Here is a 15,847-nt window from a genome sequence, read left to right as displayed (position 1 = left end):
TGGTCAGAGAAAGTAGCTAGTGAGTAAAAATGTTAGGGGAAGGATAAACATCTCTCAGGGCAGCCTTTTTCAGGAGGTCTGAGGGAGCAAGCAGGGGCAGGAATACAGGGAAATAAATCTGATTACTATGGTTTTGAAAAATTGCCACCACACAATCAAAATGGAGAAAAATTTCAAAATGGTATGACCATGGCTACCAGTTCCTGCCTGGGGGTGCTCTCATGATAGGAAAATGGGTCTTTGAGGCTCTGTTGTTTCTAGAATTCAAAGAGACTGCAAGTTTAGGACAATGACCTCTGAGGACTTAAAAAGGGACATTGTAAAAATTGAGAGTAAAACTCCTCATTTATTCTTCTCTTTGTACCTTGAGGGTGATGGGATGGTTTAGAAATCACCTGGTTATAGCCAGTTACTCCTGAGGTAAGTAGGTGACTGACCTAGGAGACATACACAATAAAGTCTGAGATACTGAGTTTTTATTCTATTTTTAGAAATCTTGTGGTTCAAACTGAGGACTCGGTGCTTATTAGAAAAGGCAGTTTCTAGGTACCCATTAAAGAACCAGCCATGCCAACACAGCATGATGAACACAATAGAAATGATTTTAAATTCTGCCTTACAGAAATTGTGATGCATACCCCTGTGTGGCTGTTAGCCACTGTATCCTAATATACTACAGCATCATAAAAAAATTAATATAGACTCTACAGTGAGCCATTGTGTATATTTTCCTAGTTCTTCTGGTTAATAATATTCCTTAAAACATAAGAATGCAAGGGTGGTGAAAATAACGACACACAAAAAGAAGAAAATCAACAGGAAGTATTAGAATTACAGAATATTCATGCTGCTAGATGGAAATTGGGGGTGATTTAAAATAATTATTTTCATTATACAGGGGATGATATGTTATGATTACATGTACCAAATGGCTTGTATAACCGTGGAAATAGCCCTGGCTCTGCTGATAACTAAACTTGCCTGAGTTTCAAAGGTAGATGACGCTAGACACATTAGTACCATCTACTAGAGTGCTGGAATGTTCAACCATGGATGGTGGTGTTTTTGACAGGTTATTTATTTTAGCTTCCTTGACCCTATGAGATAATTACAAGCTTGTGTTAGAGCTTGGAGAGCTGAGGCTTAAAATGATTTAACTGACTTGCTGAAAGTTTCATTGATCATCAGAAGGCATGCTCTATTCAAGGCCATTTTAAATGTGATTAATTAATTCCTAAGTTTTTTTTTAAGCAATGGTATTTTCATTTGCTAATAAGTGTCATATTCATTTGTTCATATTGAGAACTTGCACTAAGAATTAAAAATCAAATATAACTTTCCTTAGGAGTCATCCTGAATGTTTCTAAATACACTGTACAGTTTTAATATTCCAAATATTAAATGGACTCACGATTTGGGTCTCTGGAGATCCTACTATACTAGCCTCCATGTATTTGTTCTTTACTTTAGTTCTGAAAGTAAACAAAATTGGATATGAGAGTGATTTTTGTACTTATTTCCTCCAAGTAGGCTGTGGTGGTGATTGGCCTGGATGTCTGTCAATTATACTTCACTATGCATGAGAGGCAGGCACATAATGTTCATTAACAAACAACCAGTTTATTGTATTCAATTTTCAAGTGAGATAGGAGGTAACAAATCTTTATGAGCAGTGAACTTTCATTAGTATCTACATTAAGAAATAGATATGGGCTATAATTCACAGGATTATAATCTCTTTACTGCCAGGTTTGCAATTCATTTACCTGGGGAACCTCATGTGCCGTTGATTATTCATTGGATTGTAGGGTGGACTAGCTTCACAAGTGTTCATTAATCCCTCTGTGCCTCAGGGTACTCAGCATGGTGTCTGCACTGCAATAGTTTTCTAGCTGAAGATTTTAACCAAAGAAAGGGTTTGTGGGTTGGGAACCACTTCCCCCAAATGATAGAGGCAGCACATCACTTTGGATTCAGGTATAGATCCCTGGTGTTTTATCCCTGACCCTCTCTATGCCCCTTCCCTGCAGAGCTGCTTCCCTGCAGCTGTTTTCTCTTCTTGTATATCTGTGTTTCTGTACAATAAGGAGCTAAACATTTGGAGCTAAAGATCGGGGTACAAATGTTTCCATAATAGGTGAGACAGTTGCACAGATGTGGACATTTCTGTTGACTGAAAAATATACCTCCTTTTACCCTCAGCAAGCCTGGAAATAAATTTGGAATGATATTTTCTGTCTGTAGTGGCTGCTACTCGCCTTCTTGCACTTCATACCTCTCCCCCAGATGGCAAATTCTCAGACCTTGTTGAACATTATAGTCATCTGGGGAGCTTTAAAACACTTGTTCCCTGGTCCTAACCCTGAAGGAGGAGGATCTAGGATGCATATATTTAAAGATTCCTTCATTTTACTGGGCACATGTGTTTGATGGCCAGAGTCCACAGGCCAAAATCCCATTTCTTCCTGGCACTTCCTCCTGATATCCATTGGATCAACTACAATGGACAGAGCTGCCTTCTAAGTCATTCAGTACCTTTGTCTGGAACTTTGCTTTCTGGTGAAACAATTAGAATCAGCCATTTCAAAACCTACCCTTGGTAGAACGATTATCTTGGTTTAAAGACATCTGAGATTGCAGAACAAAACTTCCCTGGAGATTTCTTCCAGTGAAATCTGTGACTTCCTGAACTGAGAGTTCTACATATTATTCCTTAGTAACGATGAATGAAATTGCCCTAAAGTCTCTTCTCTAGGTAATGCTATGTTCTCAATAAAGGCCAAAGGATTGTTCATGTCTACATAAGAAAACTTCTCAAACTTTCTCAACTTCTGAAAGCTCATTTATCTTTATAAAATTATATATGTACTTTGTGCCTTTACCTTTGTCCCCTCACCCATTAAGATGGAATGTGGCAGGGTCCTGTGAAGTTCCCTTTGTGGGGGGGGAGAGGCAATTAGGCACAGAATCAATGACACAGACTCTGAGAGGAAGTTAAAACAACAAGCTCAGTTTATTCAGGAAGAGGAAAGTCTTAAACACCCTCTACCTCGCTTTGGGAAAAGGTCTGATGAAAATGCATCTGCTGGTGTGAGATGGCTGCCTCTCATTAGTCCAGGTCATCTCAGATTATGTCTCAGCTGATGTTGCTAAGGCCTTAGGCAGACCCAGGTTGGCTCTCAGGAAGTATCTTATGTGCATGCTCTCATTACTGGTTTGGGCCAGCTGGCACTCAGGCCTGTTAGGGCTGAGTTATCCCACATATCCACCCCCTTTTATTATTTTATGGGACATGCTCAGTGGGAGCTAGAGTGCATTGCCAACCTCATGAGAGCTCAGTGTGATAGACTATGACTGTTTCAGGTTGGCTTGCCAAATAAGCTCTTATCCATCATTGACTACCAGCCCCCAAAGAGTATCAGTCCTGAAGGGCTGTCCAGGTGGTGGGCTTTAGGCAGTAGCCTTCTGTATCTCAGTGAGACATGCATGCATTGCTTCTCTAGAAGGACTTTATTCTGGGTGCCTGAGAGCCAATAAAATCTGTAGGGTCACCTTTGTGGCTGCCTTCTGTTGGTGGTCACCTTTGTGGCTGCCTTCTGTTGGTGAACCTATTATAGAAGACATTTGAACAGGAGAAGGATTAGTCAAAAATTCAGTCTCCAAGGACAGGAGTGGGACTCTAGTCATATTTAGTAATTTAGAAACTTATCTGACCAGGATTGGGGGTGAGACAAATTGCTTGATATCTAGGGTCACATGTCAGTAATGACATGACCATTACTAATGATGCAGTAGCAGGGCAAATCATACATGACCCCTTTGAAGCATCTTCTTTGCCAAAGTCTCTTGGTTCATTGCTGGATGCACATCTCTGGGGGATATTCTTATCACCATGGTGATATTCTGGGAAAAATGCAAGAATACCATTGCCCACAGGTTAATAGGGGAGCAAGGGGTTGCCATTGAAGGGTGATGGGATCCCTCCACTGCACTGGGGACAATGGTGTCTCCCAAGACAGATAAATAAGCATGCTGTCCAATTTGGTCTTGTGTGACAGGGTTAACATATGGTCCTTGGCCCATTAACATCTCCAGAGAAACAGTGATGTTGTACTGTATGTTAAGATGAGCCTGAGCCTTGGTCTGGTCATCATAGGCAGCATGTGTGTTAAGGAAGACCTCAGGCTCCAACACAGCCTTCATCAAATGGTACTAGTCAAAATAACTCTATAAATGCATTGCTCAAAATACAGTAAGTCAGTATCCGATTCATTAGTGGTCTTATGGGCCAATGACAGGTCTGCAAGAGGGGTAGGTGCTGGGGTATGTCTTTTTGTATGCTGTGAATATATATTGTTCCCATTGGTTAATAAATAAGCCGCTTTGGCCTATGGCTAGGCAGCTTAGCGGCAGGCAGGAAATCCAAGGAGAGAGAAAGGAAGGAGAAAGGCAGAGTCTAGGGAGATGCCAACACCACCAGAAGAAGCAAGATGTGAAAATACCAGTAAGCCATGGCCACATGGCAACTTATAGATAAATAGAAATGGGTAAAGTTATAAGAGCTAGCTAGCAAGAATCCTGCCATAGGCTATACAGTTTATAAATAATATAAGCCTCTATGTGTTTACCTTGGTCCAAGCAGCTACAGGACCATGGGTGAGAGAGATTTGTCTCGACCTTGGGGGGCTGGGCAAGATGCAAGAAACTTATGGCTACAGGTAGGTATCCTTGGCTGGTTAGCCACATTGAGGCCCATATTAACTGTAAACACCATGGTGGGCATACACAGAAACATAGGTGGAATAGACTGGGAGATAGCCACTGGCTCAACAGTCAGACATCAAGGGAAATCATCCCATGGATACTACAGTGGTGGGGGTAGCTGCTTGAGGCATGCGGGGAGCAGAGAGGGGAGCTGCCAGTGTAGGCTTAGTGCTGGTGTAATAATTTCCTCTCTCTTCCCATCCTTTCCCTTTACCTTATGCTTATTTTCATCCATCTCCTTATCAGCAGAGACAGGAAATATCAGTCATGGATAGAATGGAGGTGATAGATAAGTAAGTGTTACAATGTTCCTGGCAGTGCTTATCGTGGGCCTTAATGACCTCCTCAGTAGAGGAGGACTTTAGGCTACCAGTTATAGCCTAAAAAATGGGCATATACATGCACCACATGAATATGGTGCTCATGGAGGCAAGAAGAGGAGGTTCTTATCCCCTGGAGCTGAAGTTATAGGAGGTTGTGAGCAGCAAGCACTCTTAACTGCTGTACCATATTTGCAGGCATCACAACCTACAAATATATGCACACACACACACACACACACACACACACACACACACACACACACACCTAAAAATAGTCAAACTGTGGCTCCATTTCCTGAGGATCCAGGCTTTATATGAAAATGCCAGGTGAGGCTGAACAAAAGTTTGTGCCACCATACTATACAGGCAGACTCACAAACAAGACAAACAACAAGGAGAAGAAAGGGGGGATCCCAATGTGTACCTGCTGAAAGGACAAAAAGCACACAACATTGAGGGGTCTACTCATCAAAATACACCATTCAAGTGAGCACTCAACCAGTGCCACCCATGAGGAAAGGGAGACAAGCAGAACCCTGTTTAGGTGCCAGATGTGGCAGAGTCCTGTGAGGTTCCCTTTGACAGAGGGGACGAGTAGGCACAGAGCCAATGACACAGACTCTAGGAGGATGCTGAAACAACAAGCTCAGTTTATTCAGGAAGAGGCAAACCTTATATACCCTCTACCTCATCCTGGAGGAAGGTCTGATGAATATGCATCTCCTGGTGTGACATGGCTGCCTCTCGTTAGTCCAGGTTATCTCAGATGGTGTTTCATCTGCTGTTGCTAAGGCCCTTAGGCAAACCTAGATTGGCTCTCAGGAAGTTTCTTATGCACATGCTCTCATTACTGGTTTGGGCTGGTTGACACTCAGGCCTGTTAGGGCTGAGTCATCCCACAGTAGAAGACAAGTACCACATTCTAATCATCACTGATGACCTGCTTACAAAATTTACATATATAAATAAATACTGTCTTTTTTCTATTTGTTTGTCTTTATTTATTTAATTTGAAGACTTTGAATTAAACCAATGAGAAAAGAAGAAGTTTTCCCTCTCCCACACTGGGACATTCTAGCACTTATCTTTTCTTCTGATCTTTCTGTTCCTATTACTTGATCACTATGAGGGTCTACAAAGTGTTCCTCTTAAGCTCAGCTATCTGAACACTTTCCCTGATTGGTGGTGCTGTTTGGAGAGGCAATAGAACATTTAGGAGTAGAGATTTGCTACAGGAAGTGTATCACTGAGGTAAGGCTTTGAGAGCTTGTAGCCTCACTCACTTCCAGTTCACTAACTCCTTTCTGTATATGGATAGCGATGCCATCTCTCAGCCTCCTACTCCAGCTACATATTACCATGCCTCGCCCACCATTATTGTCTCTTCCTCTGGAACTGTAAACCCAAATAAAGCTCTTTCTGTGTCACATGTTGACTTGGTTATGGAGTTTTTCCAAACAAAAATTAACTAATACAGAAGTTGATACAAGAGAATGGGCAGTTGCTCTAAAGAACTAGATTGTGTGATTTTTGGAGAAATGTGTAAGACTTTGAACTAGAAAAGTGGTTGAATGCTGTAAGCAAAGCCTATGGGTAGTTCTGGTAGGGGATGAAAAAGCAGTAGTACTGAAAGCAATATGGATAAAGGAGGACTAGCTTAAGGTGTCTCAGAGGGAAACAGCGTCTTTCCTAGCAGTATGCTAAAGGCCATCTATTTGATATTTTGTCACAACATCTTGTTTTTCTGCCCATGTCCTGAGTATTCATGGAAGGCTGGTTTAATGGTAGTGAGTCTATTTCTTGATGGAATAAATTTCAAGAAAGCATAATGTTGAGTCTATGGAATGGCTATTACTAATAACTCTTATATGGGTCTCCATGAAAAAGAGCAAGTGAGTAAGAAAAAAGAAACAACACAAAATGTACAGCATGGAAGAAAAAAGAGCATCAGGAAGCTTAATGTAACAGCAAAGGCATGTGCTGAAAGAGTACTGTAACTGTTAAGGAGATTAGTGCTATTCAGATAAGATTCCCATTTTGCACTTGAGCAATGGAAAAGGCACCCTTAATGGCAAGACCCTATTCAGCTAAATTTACATTTATGAAAGAAAAGGGCCTAGGGGGTTTTCTGTTCCTAGAAATCAATAGTATACAAAAGCCTTTTCAAATGTGGCCCAACAGGTTGAAGGTCCATCTTGAGCTCCCAGCCAAACTGGGCACTGTCATCTATGTGGTATTTGAATGAAAAAGGGGGGGGGCATGGCTGATCCTAGATATGGTGGAAGAGAAAGTTTATTGTAGAAAAAAGGGTGGCATAGCCAGAGGCAGAGACATCTGGGAGAGTCCAGTGAGGGCATGACCCTGAGCTATGTGAAGAGAAGGGGGAGCAAAAGGGATAGGGGAGAGATGGGAACCAGGTATAGCCACTAAGAAGGCAAAAGGTAAAAAGAGGTTGGTAATGAAAATACCTGGATTATATAGGGAAGAGAGCCTCTGGGGGAAGGATGGGTATGCCAGCCATACCCTGTAACAGATAGAGACTGAGGGCTGCTGAGAGAACCTGGCAGTCAGGTCCACTTTGATATGGTAAATAGACATCTAAGTCATTTGTCTTCAGAGTTTAAGACTTAACAATATTGACTATGGAGTCATGAAAGATTAAAGAATGAGGGGCTTGTATATTTTTTCCTCTGAAGTTACAGGGAGCACATGAATCCAGGAAACATGTGGTAGAGGGGTTCTTCTCTGAAGGCACTGAGAAACCATTATGTGAAACAATTAAGATGAATCCTGGATTTCAGGGAAGAGCACAACTTCATAAACATGGCTGACCACAAAACATCTGCTAAGAAGGGATGCTTACTGGGAATGGAACTAGTCCAAGAGAAAGCTCTCTTGCAGGCAAAAGAGCTGGAACAATGGGCCTTCTAGAGTGTGCTGGAAAGTTATATGTAAACATGACACAAGCTAAAGTATTTGAGAGGAGGGAATCTCAATTGAGAAAATGCCTCCATAAGACTGGGCTGTAGGCAAGTCTGAAGGGCATTTTCTTAATTAGTGATTGATTGGGGGAGGGTCTTGCCCATTGTGGATGGTGCCATCTCTGGGCTAATAGTTCTGGTGTCTATAAAATAGAAGGCTGAATAAGCCATGAGGAGCAAGCCAGTAAGCAGGATTCTTCCATGGCCTCTGCATCTGCTTCTGCCTCCAGGTTCCTGCTGTGCTTGAGTTCCTATCCTGACTTTCTAGAATAATGAACAGTGATTTGAAAGTGTAAGTCAAAATAAACCCTTTCCTCCCCAGTTTGCTTTTGGTCATGGTCTTCTGTCACAGCAATAGAAACACTATCTAATAAGATGTATAGCCATTGAAATTCAAGTCCTAGACACAGGATGTGGAGCTACAGGATTTTAGTTTGTCCTTCTGGGGTTTGATCTTGCTTTAGTTCAATATTTCCTCACTATAACCACCATTCCTTCATTTTGGAATGATAATATATATTCTGTGCCATTATATGTTGCAAGTATATAACATGGTGTTTTTTAATGTTTACATGGGGTCATAGTTAAGAGATTTCTTTGAGTCTCAGAACAGATTTTGGACTTTTGAATATTATTGACACTGTTAAATACTATGAGGACTTCTGAAAATGGAGAAATATATTTTGTGTTATAATATGGTGATGTGTCTATGTGTGTTTGAGTTGGGGAGGGTATGTGGAAGAATGGAATATGGTGGTTTGAATGAAAATATCCCCTACAGGTTTGGGTATCTCAATACTTGCTCCCCAGTTGATGGCACAAACATGATACCATGTTTGGTAGATGTTGGAACCTTTAGGAGTCTTGAAGGAGGCAATTCAACCTTGGGGCAGGCTTCAAATATTGACAGCCTTGTTCTATCTATGTTCCCTTTGCTTTCTTCTTCTTCTTCTTCTTCTTCTTCTTCTTCTTCTTCTTCTTCTTCTTCTTCTTCTTCTTCTTCTTCTTCTTCTTCTTCTCCTCCTCCTCCTCCTCCTCCTCCTCCTCCTCCTCCTCCTCCTTCTTTCTTTTTCTTCTTTTTTCTCCTTCTCCTTCTTCTCCCTTTTTTGTTGAATATAGGTGATCTCTCAGCTTCCTTTCACTATACTCCTACCCCATGCCTGCCATTTGCCACCATACCTCCCTGCCAAAATGGAATCTTATCCTTCTGTAACTATAAGTCAAAGCAAATGTTTTCATCTGTTGTTGCTTGGAGTCATGGCCTTTTATCACAGCAATAGAGAAGTAACTCTTATAATGTCATAGGAAAATCTTTCTAGAACACAATTTTAGGATGTTATCCATTTTTTCTCTAAAATTCTTCAATTATATATCAGAATGTCTGGTAATAGTTGTATAACTGTTTACTTTCTGAATGTTATCTGCTTTCCTAGCTTCATGTTCTATCTTCTCATCTCCATTTACACTGTAAACAGAATGACTGGTTTTCCCATGTGTTCTTTTCTTTTCTTCTATGACTGTTTCATGTCTCCATCTCAATAACTCTTTACCTGAAACCTGCCATCATTCCCTAAGCTGAGTAAGGACCTTCCTGCTCTCTGATACTTTCATAAATTAGATTTTTCTCTATCATGCCACTTACCAGACCTAGTAGCCATGAAGTCTGAAACTAAGTGATAAGTATGCAGCTTGTTCATGTAAATAGCTGAGGTGCCTCATACTGTGCCAGATACATGTATCAATGTTTTACAAATCTGCCTCAAAAGTACAGAGGTAGAGAGGAATAGTTGGAAGTTAATATGTCAGCATGAAGGTTGTTTCAACTGACTTGACATACAGTATCACATAAATGATGCATGCCTTTGCCTAGTTTCTTGAATATAGGGATGAACATGTGTCCCTCTGATTCTATAGCAGGAGAGTAGATGTCACATACACTTTTTCTCTCATGGATGGGAAACCGTTCTTCTTGACATGCTATGGGATATTTGGACCACATCTGTGTAAAGCATAGAATCTATAAATGATAATACTTCATTCTCAGGCACTAGGTTTAGCATTTGCCAAAAGAATTCTGACTCAAGGTCTTATTTTTCCAGTAAGATTTACTTATTTATTAAAACACTTCATTTGTTTTTTCTTTTTTAATTCCATAATTCTAAGAATTGTCTGAATTACTTAGGAAGTCCTGCTTGGTGAAGGAACTATTATTTTTTTTAAAAAATGGAGTCATTTGTCCAGATATTTATTCATTTAACAAATTCATACATTCATATAATGAGATATTGTCATTTTATGATTCCTACTCTCCTTTCTGAGCCTCATCCCTCTCCTGATAGAATATATCTTAAGTCCACCTCGAAATTACATGCCTTCTTGTAAGTGGCCCACTGAGTTTTATAGTATGAGTTAATTGCCTGGGAATAGATGGGATTTTTTTTAATTGATCAAAGGAGAGCAGTCTTCATCAGAATGAAGGAACTAAACATCTTCCATGTTTTTCTAGGGCTAGGGGGAAATTTTGTTTGGATCTTAATTTGGAGGAACAGAAAAAATTTCATTCCTATGGAAGAAAGTAAGACACTATGAGCCTCGTGTGCATATTGAGAAATACAGAAAACCTTTAGACAAAAATCCCATTATTTATGTACTTCCTATCATTCAATAGATGATAAAGTTGTTTACACAGATTTGCACAGAATAGGGAAGTACTATGTCTGCCAATGATGGAAAGGACTGGCTGGGTCATTCCTACAAAATACTTGTAAAATTCATACATTTTTATCACTAAACCATATCTCTCACCAGTATTTTGGTACAATACTTTTTATGTAACTTGTCATTTAAACAAGAAGCCAAGTCATCACCAAATATTTGGCAGTTACCAATGTTTCACTAAAAGACTGAAACAAATATTTCTAACACTAAGACAAATGTTTTAGAATAACTTTAATGATTTTACAGATATGATAGATTTAATGCCTAGAAACTACATTTAAATTATAATTTAGTTAAAGATACATTTTGATTACATTTCCAGTGGCTGTGCTAATGCTAAAGTACTATGACAAAAGCAACTACAAAGAGAAGTACTTTGTTTTGGGAGTTCAACGACACATCTCATCAGGTTAGGTAAGTTATGATGGTAGGAGCCTGAAGTAGCTCATGTCCACAGTGAGGAGACACACAGGGATAAATGTCTGTGCTCATCTAGCTTCTTTCTTTTGATGTAGCCCTGAACCAAAACTAGAGAAAGGGTGCCTCCTTTCTTGGGTAAATCTTCCCTTCTCAATTAACCTAATAACCCCTCATAGGCATGCTCAGAGGCTAGCCTAATATAAATAATCCCTCATACCTATACCTGGAGACTGTTTTCTAGTTTTTTCTAGAGCTTGACAAGTTGGCAAACAACATTAATCATCACAAGGCACATTTAAACTCATGTGAAATATATTTATTGAGAAATATCTTTCTTCTTAGCACATTTCATAAAATAGTGAATTGAAATTCTATTGAACTCTTTATGTCTATAGAACATTCTCTTGGATTCTGTACATTTTAGACAGAGGACTTATAAAGCTCTGCCAAATACCATTGAAACTTCATTTCACATACATTCACCCATTCACATAACAGTAAAAGTAGACATTTTTCTGCAATAGTACTGTATTGAGAGTCATACACTATAACTCCTTAATTCCAGTTTTGTAATTTGTATTTTAAAATAATATGCCCATGCTGTTAATGCAACACCTACTAATACTTGTAGTTATTTGTTACACATCGAAAGCTAATTGATAAATTTATCAATTTCAGACATCATTTACTGTTTGTTATGCTGTATGTCAAATACATCATATTTCAGTGGAATTTTGTGTTCCCCTAAGAATAGGTAGAATCCATTTCTCTATTCTTTGAATGTTGATTTGGTCATATGACTTCTTTTTGCCAAAGTGTCACTAGAAAATATGATGCAAGCAGAGCAGAATGATGTTTGCTTTGTCACTACTTTTGAAAACCCCATAACTACCCCCTTGTATACAAGCCCAAATTATCTTGTTATTGGTGTGGAGGTTGGATGACAACTCTTAGAAGCCATTTGACTTTGGGTTCCAGTGTGGGATCCAGAGACAAAACTCAGTTTGTCTGTCTTGCATAGTAATTGCTTTATCAGGTGAGCCGTCTCCCGGCTTCAGAATTCTCCTATAAATCCTTTAACAACACATTGAATTTTTTTATTAATGATCAAAGAAGTTATACTATAAGTTTTTTAGCAATCAAAGCTGTATAATACTAACATAAATATGTATCTATCTATATATATGTATGTATAGATAGATGATATATTGAAAGATAGATAGATAGATAGATAGACAGATAAGTAGACAGATGATAGATAATGCCAGTGACAGAATAGAAAGTCAAGAAATAAATCAATGTGTCAATTGATGCTTGACAAATCTATCAAGAACAGAAAATCAATAGGGCAAAATACAGTTAAATAAACATAGCTGAAAAATCTGATATTTTCCTGCCTATGAATAAAACTACTTTTCATTATATAAATAATCAGTTTAAAATATATTAAAGGCTTAAATGCGAGATATGAAACTAAATTATTAGAAAAATATGTAAAGAAAATTTGCTTATTGAAATTGGTCTAGATAATCTTGGTTTGTGATAAAGCCCTAAATACATAAACAATAACAACAAAAATGAATACATGAGGTTGCCTCAATTACAAGCTCTGAGAACACAACAAAGGAGACCCCAAAAGAACAAAGAGAGACTATATAGAATAGGATAAAATGTTTGCAATCTACCCTAGTGGTAAAGGATTATATACAAAATATGTGAGAAATATAAACAGCTCAATAACAAGAAAATCAATTAAGAATGCACAAAATACCCAAACAAACATTTAAAAAGGGCATTTGACCAGCAGATATATGATAAAATGCTCAAAATCACTAATCATCAGAGAAGTACAAATCAAAGCCAAAATAAGATAATATTAGGGCAACTATTTAAGAAATACAGAATGATAGTTACTGACTGGTAAAGAGGTTGGGAGGATAATTGTGTATTTTTTTAAAAGTTGTACGTTTTTAGTGGAGTGTAGATTAATGTAACTGTTATAGAAAAGTGTGGAGAGTTATAAAAACAGTTTAAAACAAAACTACTTCATTACCTGAAACACTTCACTCCAAGAAAAACATGAAATCAATATATGAAGGAGACATGGATACCCCTATACTGACAGTAGAATGACTCACAAAAGTAAAGATAGGGACCTAGTCCAAGTGTGGTGGTTTGAAAGAAAATTGCCCCCCATAGGGAGTGACTTTATTAGGAGGTATGGCTTTGTTGCAGTAGGTGTGGCCTTGTTGGAGGACATGTGTCACTGTGTGGGTAGGTTTTGAGGTCTTCTATACTTAAGCTGCACACAGTGACACAGTTCACTTTATGTTGCCTATAGATCAAGATGTCGAACTCCCAGCTCCTTCTCCAGCACCGTGCCTACCTAGATGCTACCATGTTTTCTGTCATGATAATAATAGACTAAACCTTGGCAACTGTAAGCCATCCAAATCAAATGATTTCCTTTATAAAAGTTGCTGTGGTGATGGTGTCTATTCACAGCAATTGAAACCCTAAGATACCAGGCTTCCTTCAACAGACATGTAGATGAAGAAAACATGGCATATATAGGAACACTATTTAGCCTCAACAAAGTAAATAATCCTCTCATTTGTAACAATATAGATGAATTCAAAGCGAGTGAAATAAACCAAACACAGAAAAACACAATTCCATTATCCCATTTAAATGCGGGGAACCAGATGGCTACCACAGAGCAGAAGGGAAGAGGGAGTGTGAGAAGTTAGTCAAACAGTATGAATTTTATGAATAAATTCTCAGGATACACCTTGCATCATGCAGAATCTCAGTACATATGTACTATAACCTTGAAGTCAGCTGAGAGAGAACTTAAATGTTCTTTTCATGAAAAACAATAAGCAGTTAGGGCATAAAATTGTCAATTAACTTGATTTAATAATTGTACAATGTGTGCATGTATCAAATCACATTGTTCCTTATACACCTATGATTCTTTGACATGTCAAGTGTAGCTCAGTAAAGATGGAAGCATGTTTAAAAACTAATAGAATACTGGTTCTCTTGGTTAGGGTTTCTATTGCTATAGTGAGACACCATGACAAAAGCAATTTGGGTGGGAAAGGGCTTTCTTCACTTATCCTCCCATGTAGCAGTACACCATCAAAAGCAGTCAGAGCAGGAACTCAAACTGAGCAGGTATCAGGAGGCAGGAACTGATATAGAGTCTATACTACAGTATTGATTACTGACTTTCTCTCCATGGCTTGTTCTGTATGCTTTCTTATGGCACCCAATGCCACCAGCATGGGAGTAGAATCACTCAAAATGGGCCATCCCACATTCATAAACAACTAGGAAAACATCCCACAAGCTTGTGTCTACTATGGGTCATATGGAAGCATTTTCTCAATAGAGGTTCCCTCCTCTCAGAAGACTGATTTTGTTTCTTTTGTGACCTTCTTTTACAACTCTGTCTTGTTTTCCTCTTGTCTGTTGTGAAATCCGGCCAAATAACTGTGCCATCCCACTTAATGTCTTCATCAATTATATCAAATAGCTTCTTCTAAGTACTTGATAGGTTACTTTGCACTAGTCACTTAGAATGCCAGCCACCATTCTGTGGCTGTAACCAGTACCTGAGATTGTCAACTTATAAAGGCTCTTTGTCAATTTAGGTCTTGTGGTAAAGTGTTATGTCATGGCAGAAACCATGCAATTGGAGGTGGGGTGGGTAAAAGTGGTAGAACTCCCACTGTTCTTTCAGGAGAAAACCCACATCTGAGCACAGGCTGCCTTACTAGGCCTTTTTTCAAGATGCCCCCATGTTCCAATAGTATTTTGAAAACTAAGCCTAGCATGTGGGCCTTTGGTGGCATTCTAGATTCACACCATTGCATATCACTTTTCTGATTCTTGTTTTTATCACCAGCTAAAGAGAACAACATTTTGTCATGCTTTAACCTATAACTTTTCTTTGTAAAGAGTGATATAATGTCTGAGATCATAATCTGTGATGTGTGAAATTCAATAAAAATTTGTTTGGGGTGGAGAATTAAAACCTGGATTGGGAAAGAGAAGCTGTTGTATTAAATGGAAGTATGACCTCTCCATTGTAATCTCTTGGGAACCAGACTTCTGGACTGTGTGATACCATGGAGTGCTGGAGAGATTAAACTGAATCTAGAGATTTCAGTCTATCTCTCACTAATTAATGCCTTTCAATGAACTGTTTGGTCTCTTTGAATTTAGGTTTGCTCGTTTCTAAAATGGGGCTATGAAGGAGAGTGGCCCATGTTCTTCCAGTAATAAAAATTCCTCCTTCAATTTCTTTTTCTCCCTACTCCTTCCTCCTCTTCCCTTCTCCTGTTCTCTTTCTTTCCTTCTTCTTCTAATTATTTTCCTCTTCCTCTGCTTCCTCCTTCTTCCTTTTCCCTGTCTCTTTCTTCTTCTACTCCCCTGTTTCCTCCTATCCTACCATTCCTCTTCCCCTTTTCTCCCTCCTCTTTTTCCTGCTTCTCCTCTCTTCCCTTGCTCTGTCTCCCCCCCACCCCCCATTTTGGTACTGCTAGGTGTCTAGCCCAGGGCCTTAAATAGATTCTAGCCAAGTCATTTGCCATTGAGCTATATTAATGTAGCTCCAGAATTAAAACTATGGAT

Source organism: Peromyscus leucopus, chromosome 2 (assembly GCF_004664715.2).
Source record: "Peromyscus leucopus breed LL Stock chromosome 2, UCI_PerLeu_2.1, whole genome shotgun sequence".
Taxonomy (NCBI): Eukaryota; Metazoa; Chordata; class Mammalia; order Rodentia; family Cricetidae; genus Peromyscus; species Peromyscus leucopus.
This window is presented reverse-complemented; position numbering follows the sequence as displayed.